The sequence below is a fragment of the Ursus arctos genome, unplaced genomic scaffold (assembly GCF_023065955.2).
Source record: "Ursus arctos isolate Adak ecotype North America unplaced genomic scaffold, UrsArc2.0 scaffold_9, whole genome shotgun sequence".
NCBI classification, from domain to species: Eukaryota; Metazoa; Chordata; class Mammalia; order Carnivora; family Ursidae; genus Ursus; species Ursus arctos.
In genome coordinates, this window is record NW_026623111.1 from 11,713,482 (window position 1) to 11,730,780 (window position 17,299).

General features: G+C 50.0%; 1 protein-coding gene across 3 annotated transcripts in view; it reads right to left on the reverse strand.

The window, feature by feature from the left end:
- Positions 1–2,506, reverse strand: part of PROM1 (prominin 1) — a 104,683-nt gene extending 102,177 nt beyond the window's left edge. Inside the window, exon 1 of one of the 3 annotated variants that reach the window (XM_026514474.4) lies at positions 2,359–2,506. The gene's annotated coding sequence lies outside the window, so the exon portion shown is untranslated. The other 2 variants (XM_057309814.1, XM_057309813.1) reach the window with 2 other exon arrangements.
- Between the last annotated feature and the right edge of the window lie 14,793 nt (positions 2,507–17,299).

Genomic DNA, 17,299 nt, shown 5'->3' on the forward strand with positions numbered 1-17,299 from the left:
AGCCTACCTTTGTGAGTCCTGTGGGCAGAACCCCTGCATTTCATTGTGAGGTCAGCTGAGGTGCCCAAACTGTGCCCTGGGGGGTGCCTCAAACTCACCAAGCAGATGCTTATTCCCGGCCTTGTGCAGGGGACACACACTCAAGCACAGGCAGTTTCTAATTCATTCTAGCAATGATGGCACAGTGCTAGCAACCACAACCAGAGTCTTGCGGTGGCAGCCGTGGCCACACACCAATCAAGGGTCCTGTTGTATGTACTGCATGAGCTCCTGAGCCTGGCGAGCCCGCCTTCCTGTCACTGCTCTAAGCTACCCAGTACCCAGTCCCTTTTCTGCTAAAATTACCCAGAGTTGGCTTCTATCATCTGTAACAAAGCATCCTGACCCTTAACAAATCTGAGATAGCTCTTGGTCTCCTGCAAAACCTTTATCCTTCATATCCTTCATATTTTAAACAGTACCAATAAAATAATACTTGGTTTAAAGTCTTACTACTTTGAACCTGTCCTCTGATGCACCTGTTTACTTCACTGTGCTGAAATGCACAGAAATAGTCCAGGATGGAAATCATAAGGAAATTCACTTAAAAAAAAATTATGGGACATATCAAGGAAGCAAAACGAAACTAAAGGACATTGCTGAAGTGACAACAGGCCACACGTTGGAGACAGGGCAGGAGTCTCTAGTCCCATTCATTAACCCTGTGACTTGAGTGGTTGCTTACATTCTCCCTGCTTTGATTTGCTTGTCCGTGAAGTGGGGTTGTGAAGAGTGCTAGAGGGTTAGACACGGAGTACGTGCAGCGCCAGGCAGACAGCTGGCAGTCAATAAAGGGTCTGAACTGCCATTGCCAGCATCAATCCACACTCCACGAATCCCAGAGGACACTCACAAAAAAGTGCGAAAGAAAAAGAAGTAGTAACTTCACACAATGTGAATCCACAATGATTCCCATACTCGCCTTTGGGCCACAAAAACATCATTCGCGAACGGTTCAACCCAACATATAATGGCAGATGCTTGAGTCTCCAGTGGGGCGTTCAAGGACTCTGATCCTTCACCTGCGTGTCTTAACGAAGGTCAGCCGCTGCCCACAAGCACCCTTGAAAACCTTTCTGGATCAGAGCCAGGGCGGAAGAGAGGTCAGTAGCCGCCTGGGGACAAGCGCAACCTGTTGCTGCAGGAAGCTTGGGAAGCCGGCTTCCCCCAGCCTTTCCCTCCAATCCACCGCCAGGCCGGACCCCTTCCTGCCCTGTCTCCCTCCTCGGCAGGAGGCTCTCCCGGGCTGCGGGACACAAAAGAATGGGCGGCAGGGCGGGCGCGGGAAGCGAGGAGCCTCGAAGAATCCGCCGCCCCCTGGGGGAGGGGGTTGCCCAAGTAACTTGGCTGCCCCGGCGCGTTAGCGAGGGATCCCCGCCGCCGCCCCCGGAGGCTGCATCGGGGTCGCCAGGGAGAAGGGGGACCAGAGCGGTGTGCCACCCCCTCGAATACCCTCCCCCTCCCGGAGCGGGCTTTCGGGGAAACTGACCTGCGGCCCCCGCCTCTCCCGCACCTCGAAGCTCCTTCCTCTGTCCACGCTTCCCTTTGTTGTCCCAGCCGGCGCCGTACTGGCGAGGTGCGCCCAGAGCATTCAGTTCTCCACCCGGCAATTGCCGTAGCTCCCCTAACTGAGCATACAGGGGGTGGGGGCAGCGTCTAGCCAGGGGTGCGTGAGGCTCTCCCATAGACTCTGGGAGACCGCCTCCCGTGGCTCCCCCCGAACCCCCTCCTGCTATGGTCTATTGCACCGTGTACTCCAATCGGAAAACCAGGGGGAGGTGATCTCTTTCCATCACCGGCCGGGGAGGCTCAGTGTCCCGCGCCCCCAGGGCACCCCCAGCACTCCCCTCCCCGCAGAACAGTTCCCAAGCCCCTGACGAGCCTCCCCTCCGTTCTCCGCCCTCTCAGAGAGCGAGCCCGCGGCTTTGGGGGTCCGGGTCCCGCTTGCTTGTGCCCTAGTACCTGGCAAACCACAGCCGCCGGCTCCCCTCCTGTGGCTGGAAAGAAGACCCACCACGCAGTCGCCAGGCAGCGGGCAAAGTTTGCGCGCGTCCGAGCTCTGCCCGGAACTCCTGCTGGCCGGGCGCCCGGACCACCTCGCCCACTTTGCAGCCGCCTGGCTCCCCGGCCGCTCCCGGGGCTCGTATACCTGCCGCGGGGCCAGGGGACGGGGCGCGGAGGCCCGGGAGGAGAGGGGCACAGAGCGAGCCCCTCCGTTCCCGATTTCCCGCCCCCAGCTTTCTGCAGGGGGGTGCGCTGCGGCCCCCGCCGTCTCCGCGGACGCCTCAGGGGCTCCGGGATGAGGACGCCGCTACTCACCGTGCACCGGGTCCAGCTCCCCTTTCGGCCCCCGCCCCTGCCCGCCCTTCCTTGCAGCGGCGTTCGCCCCACTCGGTTCGGCTCATGAATGATTTATGAGCCGCTTCGGGGACCACCGGGACGGCTTCCGGAGAGGCGGCCCCGCTGCCCCGCGCGCCGGCCAGCCCCCGGGGCGCGGCGGGCCCGGAAAGGCGCCGGCGCTGGAGGCGCGGGAGCGAGGCCCGGGGTGCCCGCGGGGACCTGTTGCCGCTTCCCCTGCTCCCGGGCGGGGACTTGCGGATGGAGCCTCCGGAATGCCAATGCTACTTAAGCCTAATCACCCCCAGCCGGAGAGCTGAGCGCGCGGCCAGGTGGCAGCCCGGGACTCGCTCAGTATTTTAAAGATAGCTAAGCCTGGGGTTTTGGATGCACTCCGGCTGGACCAGCAGGGAAGCTTCGCGACGACGCCCGGAGGTAGCCACCGGGCCTGGGCTGCATGCATTTCCTGAGGCGAGAGTCCTGCTCACGCAAGCACGCCCTTCTCACAGCACCCATGCCTCCCTCACCTGGGCAGAGCCCTCTACTTGGAATGCCGCCACCCTTCTAAAAACTCCTGCTCTTTCTGGTTTCAACACAGTCAGGCCTCGGCGGACCCCCGTCCCCAGCCGCTTTTGACCTTCTATTGCTGGGTCCCAAGAGACTTCTTTTCTAATTTACCCAGACAAAAGCAAACCCAAATCCTTTGGTTCCTTAATATGTACCAATCAGGACGCTCGTGGCCGGAGCTGTAAAACCTCCAGGAAGCAATCCTTGCTCCCACGTATACATACAGGAATCCTCTGTAGCAGGAAGCACAAGGCCTTCAGTCATTCTGCTCAGATGTGGGCCGAGAGTCCCCTGCCATCCCCTGTTCACCTCTCTGCCAAGCTGCCAAGCTGCCAGGCTGAGCGGGTGGAAACCAACCATAAGTACTCACTCCCTCTCTTAACTGCATTCACCAATGTGCACGTCCCGACTCATGCCCCGCTTCCTGTCTTGAATTGAGAATACTGTCTGCTGGAAAACCTTACTTAGGGAAGAAAAGAACGGTCAGGGTGGCGGCTAGCACGCATTAGGCGTTTCATGTTTGTGATGTGGATGGATGGATGGATGGATGGATGGATAGATGGAAAAATGGACAGGACCATTTCCACCGTGGCTCTTTGACTAACCCCAGAATCTAGCCTGAAACCTGTGCTGGAAGGAGCATTGTTTGTTTCAAGTTTAAATTGATCTTGTATGTGCATACTTCTAGGACAACTAAGGCCAGACCAGGAAACTTCCGAAAAGGACACAAGAGGCAGGGCACGTATAGGTGGTAATCAGGCCTGATGTTTCCTCTCTGGAGCCCCTGCTGGTCAGGGGCCTCTGCTTCAGCACCCTCAGAGGGCCCCAGCACTTCTGCTCCAAGGGAGCCCGCTCTGGCCTGGGCCCGGAGGAGAGTCGTCTGCTCCTGAGAGCAGCGAGCTCTGCCTTGCATCAAATGTTGATCCTGTCCCTTTTTATCACTGTGACTTTGGCTGCCTAATCTCCTTGAGCCTCAGTTTCCTTGTCTGCAAAATAAAGACAATTGTGCCTCCCAGGGCTCCTGTTTACTCCTGGTAATAGTAAAAATAACAATGACAACAATAGTAGGAGTGAGCGCTAACACTTCACGAATGCTTCCTCTGAATGAGGCACTGTGCCCAGAGCTTTAAGTGCATTATTTTGTGTCCTCTTAGCAACAAAGACAACATATTATCTCCATCTTGAAGATAAGGCTAAAAACAGGTTCAGTCATTTGCCGAGGTCACAGAGGTAGTAAGGGAAGCGCTGAATTTGAACCCAGATCTGGCCTCCGGAGCCCACCACTGCCCTAGTGCACCAGTGTCCCCAGAGTTAACATAAAACCCTCTGTCCTGTGCTCCCCCGACTCCAGCATCGTATTCAAATGATCGGCCATCTGTCTTCCTGCAAGCACCAAATGCTTCAACCGCTTTTACCCAATTTCATGTGCCTGCCTCCCTCCAGCACCTACTCTATGTGGACCGTTGGAGGTGTTCAATAAGTGAATGAATGAATAATAAACAAAACACAATATTAAGATCTGTTCTGAGCAGCCTTAGGCAGACAGTGACCCTGGACTTCATGATTTATTCTGTTCAGTTCGGCTTGGAGTCCTAACATGACAGTCCTGCTATCTAGCACAACTGAATTTCTCTGTCGTCTGTTACATGCAAGGCTGGAGGAGGTAATATTATTCCCATATATCCATTCAGTCATTAGGTGCAAAACTTAGGTCTCCCTTCTGAAATCGCTCCTCATTTTTCCTGCCCAAATGAAATCTAAACACGAGGCAGTGTGACATCCTACGGAGAGCCAGAAGATTCTTTCAGATACTGTCACTAACTGCTAATGTGGTCCCTGGTAAGTCCTGTAACCCCCATGGGCTTCACATTCCTCATCGGTCCAATAGCCTTGCTCAGTGACAGGATACTTTTGGACCCCGCGGATATAGGACATTTTCATCAACACAGGAAGGACTATTGGATAGCGCTGGTTTAAATAGTGAACCGTAATAAAGGAAGAATGATAGCAGGACTGGGGTAAGAAACTGAAGTTTCCACAGAAATTATCAGGGTTATGGGGCATTAGAAATGAACTGTTGAGATTAATCATTGTCTAAGTATGTAACACTCGGTCATTCAACAATCCTCAATCTTTGACAAGCCGTTCCTTATGAAGGACTTTGGATAGTCCTCCCTGAATCACTAAGACTAAAACAAAATAGGTCAGTGAGTATATTATTCTCATTAGCCTGACATTTTCTACCATGAATAGCTATGCTCCCCACTTGCCCCCAAAATAATGTGCTCGTAGGACCAACAAACATGGCAGCATGTGACCCTTTAGGAAATCAGGTTTGTGTCATCTCGATATTGGCTCCCCTGCCTTCTTAAGCCTGAAATTTGCGTAAGAGACAGCTAAGGAGAGAGGGAGAAGTTGAGCAGGGGTGGGGAAGAAAGGAGGGTAAGGGAGAAAGAGAGAGAGAGAGAGATTGTTCCAAATCGAAATTCCACTAGTTTTGAAGGGAATGGCTTCATGCAAGCCAGGGTTCTCCTATAAATGTTTTACCTCATGGTTTCCTGTTCATCTTGCTTTTCTCCCCTTGCCTCTGGGCTTAGAAGCCAAACATAGCTTTGTTGGTGTTTACTAACCAGAAGCCAAAAAAACATGCTTCTTGTAGTTCAACAACCTTCAGGTAAGATTTGTAACTCATTCATCAAGCCCACTGTGTAGTAATTCAAAGGCAGAGGAAGAAAACTTCCAGTTTGGACAAAGAGGAGGAAAGAAAGAGCAGGGGCCAGACCAGGGCCAAGGCCAGCACCTCCACGCCTGGAACCCGAACCTGGGAATTTGGAAAACCCCATCACACTTTAACTGGAGGCTGGCGTGGGGTGGTTTTATATTTTATGTGCTGGATCCGCCTCCTGGTAACGGTTTCAAAAAAAGCTTCATCTCTAGGGCTGGCTTTCCTCTGCGCCTTTCCCTCTGACATCATTTTTAATACGCACGAACTCAGAAGGGGCTTCCTAATTTGCCTTTGGTGACCGCGTGGGGGGAAATGAGAGCCGCAGAAGGAAAGGGAGTCACAAAGCTTTAGGATACGTGATCTCATTTTCTCAAGGAGGGCGAGGTTCTTTCATCTAAATGTTTGGACTGAGATGGAGGAGGGAGGTAGTCAGGAAAGTTCCACAATTTCTGGTTCTGTAGTCATCAGTTTTTAATCATATCCCCTAAAAGGCTCACCCAGGAACTTGTGATTTATACAACAGTAAAACGTACGACTCTCCTAAGAAGTGTTTTACCTCTCCGGGAATGATAGCTATTATTACTTCTTTCTAAGAATTTGCACTTAACCTCTTCTCATTATCTGAAAGCATGGATTAGTCATCTGTCAGTCATTCAGTCAGTAACATCGATGCAGCCCCTACTATATAGGTCAGGAGCCAGAGAGTCCAGGTACCCTGACCCAGAATATACTCAGTGGAAAACAAGAAAACTTTTGTCAAACACTGTCTTTCCTCTTATTTACTCCTTGCCTATTTTCCTCATCTTGAGACTTTTTTTTTATAAAGAATTCCCTTTTGCTTCATACTCTATCTGCTACCTAAGCTATAATCAGATATTTATTTTAAGCACAACAAACTGTCTGCTAATTAAAACACTCACTTTGGCTAGAGCAACTAAAATGTTAAATTATAGCCCCACCCAACTTTGAGGGCATTATGCCAAGTGAAATAAGTCGGAGAAGAGAAAACCAAACACTGTATGATCTCAGTTACATGTGGAATCTAATAAAACGAAACAGAGGTCAGATTTGTGGTGGCCAGGGGCGGGGGCTGCGGGTGGGGGGAAGGGGGAAGGTGGTCAAAGGGCACAAACTTTCACTTACAAGCTAAGCTAAACAAGTCCCGGCGATGGGATGGTATATACAGTGTGGGGACTCTAGTTAACAATACTCCATTGTATATTTGAAAGTTTCCAAGCGAAGAGACCCTAAAAGTTCTCATCACAAGGAGAAAAAAATTTTCTCTGTAAAACTGGAAAACATAATATAAAATAAAAACTATGAAATATGATATGAAGAATTATAGTTCCAGTCAGCTACTTATTCCACAGGGTGAAGAAGGAACAGTGATTTGTGGGGCATGTGGGGGGAGGCATGGGATGTAGAGCTTGAAGACACATGAAGACAGTCCTTGCTCTGATTCTTTCTTCCTTTCTTTCTTTCTTTCTTTCTTTCTTTCTTTCTTTCTTTCTTTCTTTCTTTCTTTCTTTCTTTCTTTCTTTCTTTCCTACGGTGCTTATCCACAGACATTGACTGAGCACATTCTGTGGGCCAGACTGAGCAGAGAATAAAACAAAGGGGTAAGCCCTTGCCCCCACCCTCCCCCCCGCAGAGCTTACTCTCTTATAGAGAACATGAAACATGAAAGACACCAAATCAATACACACGTTTGCTATATACCCTTGAATATGTTACTTAACCTCTGTGAATTTCAGTGTCCTCACCCACAAAATAGAGGCTTTGCAAAGATCAAATGAGCCAACACATGCAACATGCCTGGCACAGAGTAGGCAATAAAGGTCAGCTCTTGTATCTGCTCTTTCTATTTCTCTGTCAAACTCTCTCTCATCCCCTGCCCTCACCCCCCTATTTCCAATTTCATAGATTAGGAGTGTGGGGCTATTGGCTCCACAAACTAAATGCACATCCTAAAGATATTTACATATTATGCCCCCAAGGATTTGCAAGGATCCAAGTCAGAAAAAAACACATTCCGGACATATTCTGACCTCTGCCCTGCGGAAGAAATTGTCCAACACTTGGAAATGGGCAAGGAGATGACTAGCATTTTTTTCAGCAGAGTGAGGGGCATGGTCTAAGGGACCTTCAGGAAATGACTGGATTCTACAGAGCCGTGTACCTGTCATTGTCTTCCTATTGACTAGGCTGTATTACAAAACTGTAAGGATAGAAGTGAAATTGTAGAACGCTGATAGCAATGCAAATGAATGTTCTCTACGAAAGATAATTCCATTTCTACCCTGTAGAGAAGATGACCCCAAACACAACAGTTTGGTACCCTACAGGCTGGTGACAGGCTTTGCAGCTACCAGCCAATATTCATTTCAGCATTCCGATTGCATATATATATAACCTGCTTCTCAAAGTGTCCTCTGAACCGGTCATAACATCTCACTGGTTCTCTCATTAATTACTGAGCTGAGTAAAACCTTTGACATGTGTCCACTACATATCTACATGAAATGTTTTTAATTCCTTGAACGTTATAATTTAGAAACCCTAAGGGAGCTTATGATCTCTAGGGAGACAAATAGCAAATTTTAATATGAATTAATTCTGTTAATGGAAATTTGAATAAATGCTGGAAAGGTGAAATTCTACATCTTTGTATAGATTCTAATATTATGATAAGAGCGCCTTCACTGGGACAGAGATGCTGCAACGGCACCCCAAAGTTCCTGCCAACTTCTCTCCCAAAGCCTCCCTGCGACAAACCCGTTTAGAGCCATCTTTGACCCAAGACTCCAAGAAACTGCTAAGGACGAAGGGAAAAATTTCAGAAAGTTAGATTACAGTGAACTCTTTTTGACTGCTAGGAACCCAGAATGATTTGTTTTTCAATTAATACGTTTAAGGTTCTTAAAGACCGAGGAATGTGGCTGGGAAGCAGGTTCACACATTGAAAATGTGGTTCTTGGCTCCATTCTCAGGATTCAGGTGGACACTTCCCCCATGAAAGATGGGGGCGCGTGGAGGAAGGATGGGTTCGGTGGAGTATGTGTGCAGGAACTGTGCTTGGAGATGGGCTAATCCCTTCCAATTACCTGGGTGAAATCTGGGCAAGAGTTCCAGAGTCGTTTTCATTATGGAAGGAGGAAAAATTACAAACAAAGCGAGAAAATTGTTCTGGATCAGGGTTTTTTAACCTGGGCACTCTCGACATTTCGAACTGGATAATTCTTTGTCGTGGGTGGTCCTGGGCATGCAAGCTGTTCAACAGCATCCCTGACTTGTACCCTCCAGATAGAAGTAGCACCCCCCCCTCAGTTGTGACCACCAAAAATATTCAAAACCCAGAGTTTGATTTTTTTTTAAAAGCATAGGAAAAACTATTGAGTTTGAGCAGATTTTATCAGATACATTTAAAGAGGGATTTCCTGGTGTCAGATTTGGCAAATGCTAAGGATTTTGGACATAAACTGAAACATATCCGGCACCCAAGCCCCTTGACCCATTCATGTTACATACCTGGTCCTGGGGAGGCAGCCCTCACATCCCCCCCAGTGACAGCCTGCCCTGAAAGAATTGCAAACTGAGTTATTTCAGGAAAGTAAATTGCCTACTTTTATGCCTCCTGGAGACATTTACACATGTCCCGTGCTGGGTGCTGGGTGCTGGGTGCTGGGAGCTGACTGCTTGTTCTGAGTATAACCTAGCCCTTGGAGAAACTCAACATTTTACCTAGAACTTTGAGCAGGGAACATTCCCAAACAAAGAATAGGACTGTTAATGATCTCTCCCATGACCTAATGAGAAAGCGCCTGGCACATTATAGGGCCTCAGTCGATCTCAGAAAAAAACAAAGAGAATAAGGTGAAGCTTGAACCTCTTAAGGCAAATAAATGTAGCAGCAGTAAGACGGTGCCGAAGGGTAGAAAAAGTCTGTCCAGTCTGTGTGCTCATTGCCGGCACTGAGCAAAGTACTTCCCATACATTCCCTTATTTGATCAACCCTCTTAAGGGGGCATTGTTACCCCCATTTTCCAGAGAAGGAAACAGGCTCACTGCCCCAGGCCGTATTTTGTCAGTTTCATGATACGAATAACAATTACCATTTACCAGGATAACCGTTATTCTAAATATCTCATTTACTATGTAAGGTACTTGTAAGAAGCAGGTTATTATCCAAGCAAATCAAACAAAAGTCTGTTGTGCACTTGCTATGTGTCAGGATGGCGCCAGGTGGCAGGGACACAGCCGCAGACAGGCCCTCCCCCCACGAAGTGTGCAGCACAGGAGGGAAAACAGACATTGACAAATGCTTACAGGTGCGATGGCTCATCTCACAGTCCCGCCTTCTGCCTCCCTGCTGGAGGCACTTACGCAAGAATACCGATGGCAGCCTTCAGACCTAGGACTGGAAGTAAGTGAGCTTTTAGTGAGCATCTCCTCTGTGCCAGGCAAGATCTGTGCTTGGAACTTGGGGACACAGAGGTGACTTCAGCTCTATCCCAGTGAGAAGCTCTTGGCGTGGACCTGGCCGCCCGTCTACTGTCATTGCGCCATTCGACTCTATTAAATGGCAGGTAACGGTGGTGGTAGAGAAATAAATTGAGAAGAAAGTGTAAGCGGAACAAACAACAAAATCCTGGATCTGTTGGATTCCAAGAAAGCAATGCTGATAACCTTGGGGAAGCAGCAGGGCCTCGGAACACTGAGCTGAGGTTTCTAGAGCTTGACTGCGACAAAAGACAGAATCACGGACTTGCAGAAAACAAACAAACAAACATTTGTATGTATGTCATTCTGCAGAATGTTTCAGAAGCCACCTAATGCTGAAAGTGCTAAAATGCATAAAACTAAAAAGAGGATGTAATGCTTTTAGAGGTCTCAATTTGAAGAAGTGGGGGGAAGAAGAAAAGTAAAATTAAAGTTGAATCCTAAGGAAAAAATCCCCTCGTAAGGAGCCCTATAGATGCAAGGGATACTAATGAACATTGTAAGCATGCGCTGAAGTAAAATTTAAATCGGTAAAATTACCAAAGCTGAGTAATAGGTGTCAGGGGTTCTATCATGCCAGTTTGAAATTTTCCACTATAAAAAAGGTAAAAAGAATAAAAAGAAAAAGGAAAAAAGGAAGCAACCAAGTCAATGGCTGGGGGAAATAGGAAGTGGTCCTGGGGCCTGTCTTTGAGCTGCAGTGAGGTCACCATGGCTGCTGGGGGTGAGGCCGAAGGGCTGAGTTCAGTGTGGGGTGAAAGACCAGTCAGCAGGCGACGAGAGCCATCTGTCTCGCCTTGGCTAACCGTCCTATTAGTTCTTATGGAAGGAAGGACAATGGCAAATGCCTGCGAAGTTTAATAAGTAAGAGCCAGCTCCCTCTCGGTTGTAGACCAGCAAGTAACACGGATTCTGGAATCACAGACTGTGGAACGGATTAACCTAGGGTGGAGTCTGGCTCTGGTGCCCCTAAATCCATGTGTCACCTTGGCCCTATTACCTAACGCCTATAGAGCCTCGGTTTCCCTCACCTGTAAAGTGGAGTGAACACTGATAGTACGGCTGGGTGTTGAGAGCATTACATGAGATACGGTATATGCTGGAGGGTTCCAGGGAGAGCCGGTTTTTCCCTCCTGACCATTGCACCTGTGATTATATTTAGGGCAGGACAATGATCCTTCTTTAGACCCCACCTTGCTTTCTCCCATCCCACAGGTCTGTGGCTGGTTGAATTAAGGGGGTAAAGTGTTATCAGAAAGACTGGAGCTAGAGGTGATCAGATGGCTCTGACACCCCAACCCCCAATCCCTAGCCCAACTAGGTAGCTCTTCACAAAAACTGTACTAGAAGGAACAAGAGGGCCACGTAGCTCCACAGCCATTGGCACCATAGAAAACAATCTGAACGTGTCCTACTGGCCTCCACACGCACCCACAGAATCAGAACGTGTCTTCGAAAGCAAAACCAATTTAGTACTTTTCCTTTTGCCAGCATTTTCTATCTCAATGGCTCTGCCCAGTCTCCCGAGCGAGAAATTCAACTTTACATATATTTAGTATTTGCCATTTGTAGAGTTGTCCAACACAAAACCCCTTTCCTAGGTGAAACAAACACGCCTTTGTGGGGAGTGCTAGTGGGCCAGTCCAACCTCTTCCACCACAAAAGCCAAAAGATTATCTTCCATTGACCTGTCATGCACTCAAGGCATGGTCCTTCCCAGGCCTGGCCAGTTGGCTACTCCTGCCCCTGACTTTGGTTCTGGAGTGTGTGATGCAGCAAATGGGGCCAATCAGACCAACAGAGGGTAGCAGTGATGGCCATGTGGGGGGCGTCAGGTGCCAGCAGCCACGTCCTAACCAGACTGTGCGCACGGCCCTTGGTTCTGCTTCTGCTCTCCCACCTCATGACGAGGCCAGGAGCCATCCAATACCCTTCCCGTATATTCCTTCCTGGCTAGGATCGGCCAGCACTGCTTCCTGCTAATGCCTGATTGATGAAAATGCTATCTCTACCGTCTCCTTTGCCTTCACTTTACTTTCTAATCTGTGTCTTTCTTGCCAGTCCCACGGTGACAGAGCCAACGCAGCCACTCTGCATGTATGTTGGGAGTTTCTCCCTTTGAGCAAGTTGCTTAGGTCAGGACTCGGGGAAGGGGAATGGGTCCTAAGGTTCAGGATCAGATCCCATCTTTACTTAACATATTGATTTTGTTCCTTATGGAGTTGAGACATAGATATGAATTTTTTAAAATATTGCATTGAAATCTTATTTATCTTAATTAACGAGCTTATGGGCACCCCCAAATATTTTGTGCTGCCCCTTGCGTGGCTCTGAGCAATACTGGTCAGGACCAGAGCTCACCCACACATTTCCCTTCGTTCACTAAACGAGGTTTTTAGGGCTCTGCTCTGTACCCAATTACACTAGGCTGTAAGCACGCAATCATGTAAGCATGAGTAACACCAAGTCCAGCCCTCGAAAATGTCACCATCTCACGGGGGAAACAAATACGGGGCACTTTGAATTCTAGATGCACAAACAGAGGAAATGACAAGGTAAGGATGGGCATGAGAATAACAATAATAAATACTGAGTCCAGCCCTGAGTGGATCAGGAAAAGCCTCCCATGGGCTGTAGGTGTTAATCCTTTGGAATGAGACGTTCACCAGGTGGAGAAGAAGGAGAAGGACATTCTGAGCAGAGGAGCGAACATACCCGGGTGTGTTCAGATTTGGTCCATGATATCATGGGGTTGGATTGTAATGTGCCTGGAACATAGTCTTAGAGAACATGAATAAAGAGACATGAACCTGGAGCAGGAGATTGGAAGGGTCAGGTTGTAAAGAGGCTCATGTGCCATGGCAGGGATCATTTTCAGATGGTGTTAAGAACTATGGAGAAAATCAAATGGAATGAAGCAATGGACCAAGGAGACGAGGGGGGAGTTTTTCTGAAGTCGTGTCCAGATTTTAACTTTGGCCCTGGGCCTGGCAGGCCAATGTTCCATGCACACTGGGGTCAGGAGCTGGGAGTGCTGGACCTGACCCTCCCTCGGCCCAGAGACATGGTCTTAGGAGCTACCTCGTGCCTCTGGGCTCCCACTTCCTCATCCAAGAGAGCAATCTCTGCGATTCTTCCCAGGGTCTGGCAGTCTGGGATTCATGGCTCTCCCCAAGTTCGGCACCATGCCCGATTTGTAGGGATTTGTAATTTGTAGGGAGCTTCATATTTTCATTAGGACACGGCCATTAAATTACTTGTAATACACACGCTGTCCTGCTGCTTGCCAGCTCCCTTCAGTCAGTCCGCCCTGAGTTTTACATCGAAGTCAGGAAAGCTGGGGTGTGCCTCGTTGTTAGGGTCTGGATATCATTAAGAGGTTTAGAAGAGCTTATGCCGAGCTTCCCGGCTTCGCTTCTTCTTGGGTCAGCTTGCACTCTGGTCCAGCTTTCTGGACACCCCTCAGAGCACTCCACGCCGGAGACGATTTGGATCGTGGTGTTTCAAAGACGTTTCGAGTAAGTGCACTCCGGGAACCACTGCTCTGCGCCTCAGTCTCCAGCAGCCCGTTGGATAGGACAGGTGCGTTCCCTGCAGGGTCAGCTCTGGGTGAAAATGCCGAGTAGGTATGGGAAGAACACTGCGGGCTCTGGAACCAAACAGACTACGTGTATGGCTTACTGGGTGGTTTTGGCATGTCGTCCGATGTCTCAGAATTCATTTCACTGTGGACAAAATGGGAATAATGACGCCTATTTTACGGTCATTACAGGGTTTTGTGAAAGGACACGGTTGGTGCTCAGAAGTGCTTCCTCTGGGCCTCCTCTGGGAGCTGCATCTCCGTGTGGTCTTCCCGTGCTTAGCGCGCCTCTGCTTCCTGCACCCTCCACCCAGGTTTGCCATCTCTGCCTCTTCCTGGGCGGTCTGGGAGCTGCCTGCCTCACCCCCATCACTGCCATTTCCTGGGGTCCATGAGGATTGTCTATACCCCTTAAGGTATCCAGCGACTTGGGGGAACCTCTGTCCTTGATGTGAACCCCTGTTGAAGGCACCCCAAGCCAGCACTGCCCATCTTTCTCCTAAGGACAATTAGGGGAAATGCTTCTTTTATTTTTACCCATCACCAGCCCTCTCTCAAGATTGCAGACATGAGGCCCCAGGATACTGGGTAGGACCAAATGGCGAGGAGGACCATAGAACCAGCACTCCAGCCCCTGTGTGGGACAGCTGCTCTCCCGGCTCCTTTCCCCTCCATCCCTGCCCCAAGCTTGAGTTACTCCTGGGGGCAGGGCGGGGGTCTCGACCCTACAGCCATTGCCTCCAGGGACCTGTCCACCTGCACTCGTCCCATCTCAGCCCTGCAAATGCCCCAGCCCCAGCAGCCACCCACACAGGAGGACATGGCACACTCCGAGATTACATATTTGGCCTTTAACATCAGAAGGGTTCAAGGCCGGCGTTCTGGAGGCCGACCGCTGCGCATCCACCGCCCATGTCCATGGGAGGCCCTGGAGCCCTCTGTGCTGTAGCTTCCTGGTCTGCGTGTCATGGCTAATCCTAGCAGCCCACACGGCATCAGACTGGGAGGACTCGGTGGGTTAACGGCAGGAAGAGCCTGCACGGGGCTGACATCTATTGTTACTCTGCAAGTACGTACTGAGCACCTGCCGTGCCCTGGCTGGAGTCTGCCCTGATGTCAGTGTTGGTCGGTGGGGGGGTGAGTGACTCAATCTCAGGTCTGACTCAGAACCACTGCTTTGCCCAGGACACAGATGTCGCTGTCTTTCAGGCAGGAGAAAGAAAGGAAGACTTGAAACACACCGAGCCTGCCCTCCCTCCTCTCAGGGTCAGCACTGAGCTAGGGCTCCGCCACTCCTGTTTCCCAGATGTGCTTGAAACAATCCCTGGGCCTCTGACTTCAGAGTCAGCTGAAGCCGTGGAGACCAACATTGCTGCAGAACCATTGCGTCAATCAGGAGACCTCTGGAAATGTTTCTCCCCTGGGTGTCCTAGCTCCTGGGCACCCTCTGGTGCTCTGGATATGGGGAAGTGAGGACAGGGCTCCCAGAGAGCACCTGGCCCACTGGTCCTCCAGCTCTGGCCCACCCATCGCTGAGACTGGGCCCAGGTCCTCCCACTAAACCCACTGTAACCCAAGTAAACCCGGGCCTCCCTGCCCCTTGAGGCCTGCCTTAACACGCCCTGGCGCGCCAGGCACAATACCTGCTGACATCTGCCTCCAAAATACCCCACGTGGTGATTGCTGCCAGTCTCCTGAGGGATGCTGGAACACTGCCCAGCAAGGGCCTGCAGAGCGTCCGTGTGCCCCCTGCCCTCCCCGTCCCACACAGTGCCCCTCGGGTCTCCCCCTGGCTCCGCTTTCCTCGGACTCCCCCTCACATGCCCCAGTGCTGATGCAGAAGCAGCACGATTCAGGAGACGAGAGCTAGGGAATTAACAGAAGATGGGTCCCAGGGGTTCCGGATTCCTCAATGCAGGGGTCTTTCCTTTAATCTCACAGTAGGGGACAAGAGAATATGGGGGAAAGACCTCTGTGGGCCCCTTCATCATGGAATGGGGGGCAACGGGGGATGGAAAGGTGTCGGCTTGGGCCCACTGGCTCTATGACCCTGCACGAGTCACTTGCCTTCTCCGAGCCTCAATGTCTGCTCCATAACACAGAGCATGACAGGTGCATCTTACAAAGCTAGCCCCCCAGAGAAGCCTATTTACATCTTTGTTACCAGAAGCCCTCTCTGGAAGGACTTCCTGTCTGGGAACTTGGTTTTCTGCCTGTGATGCGCAGGGACCCTTGAGTGTGAATGGAGGTTGCCCAGGCTCCCAAGGCCTGTTTCAAGGACAGCAAACGCCCAGATGTCAGTTACACGGGATAGGTTACTGAATACAATTCCCACTTAAGAAAAAGCATTCTATTCTCTACCTCAAAGCAACATTTAAAAAAGGAGGGCCTAAGAAAAGCTCTGGCCTTGATGAGTATTCAAGAAGCATGCAGATCATAAGGATGTAGCCTGGACTGTTCTTTGTCCACCAATATCCATTGTCCCCTTCTTCTTGCACCCGGAGATGTTGAGCTAAGCTGCACGCATGGCCTCCTCGAGTAAGAATACAGTTCTCAGCCATCCGGAGCCGGCGTGCCCTTATGACTATTCTGATCAAGCAGGATTATGCAGGAGTGGTGTGTGCATTCTCAGGGAAAGGTCCTTTGAGGATGTACTACTCAGGGTTTTCCAGAGAAACAGAACCAATAGGATATCTTTAGGGAGAGGTATTAGCAGGAATTGGCTCACGTGGTTGTGGAGGCTGAGAAGTCCCACGATCAGCCTCCTATAAGCGGCAGCCCCAGGAAAGCCGGTGGTATAATTCAGGCTGAGTCTGCAGGCCTGAGAACCAGGGGGCCAATAATGCCAATCCCAGTGCAAGGGCAGGAGAAGATGAAATGAAATGTCTCAGCTCAAGCAGGGCAAAAAGAAGAGAATGCCTCCTTCCTAGGCCTTTTGTTCTATTCAGGCCCTTGTCGGATTGGCCAATCGGATTGGCCAATACTTAACCACATTGGGGAGGGTGGTTTCCTTTACGGAGTCCACTGATTCAAATGCTAATCTCATCTGGAAGCACTCTCACAGAAACAGTATTTAATCTGGGCACCTGTGGCGAGTCAGTTTGACATGTACAATTAACCATCATAGAGGGAGAAGTTGCCTCCTTCATTTCTTCCTTATACCGGCTGATCAGAATTTGCACTGATGGCTGGAATCCAGCAGCCATCTTGGGCCATGAGTTGATCTTGAAAATAGAAATCACCCAGAGCCTAGCAACAACATGGAAGGAACAGCAGAGCACCACTCCAGCCCTGCACTGGCTTCCCTCTGCCACTGGGATCATGACTGACAAATAAATCTCTAAGGGTTAAGTTACTATTATTTTAGGTTCCTCTATTACTTGTAGCCAAACTTCCTCATAACTAATAAAATGCAAACATGCCATACTCGGTGGCAGGTGGTGGATTCTGTGGGGGCTTCCTTATTTCCCATTCATTTCTGCCTTTATTCGTCTAGTGTGTTTGGGACTTACACTCTCCCCCCGGCCACAGACTTTATTCAGCAAAGATCC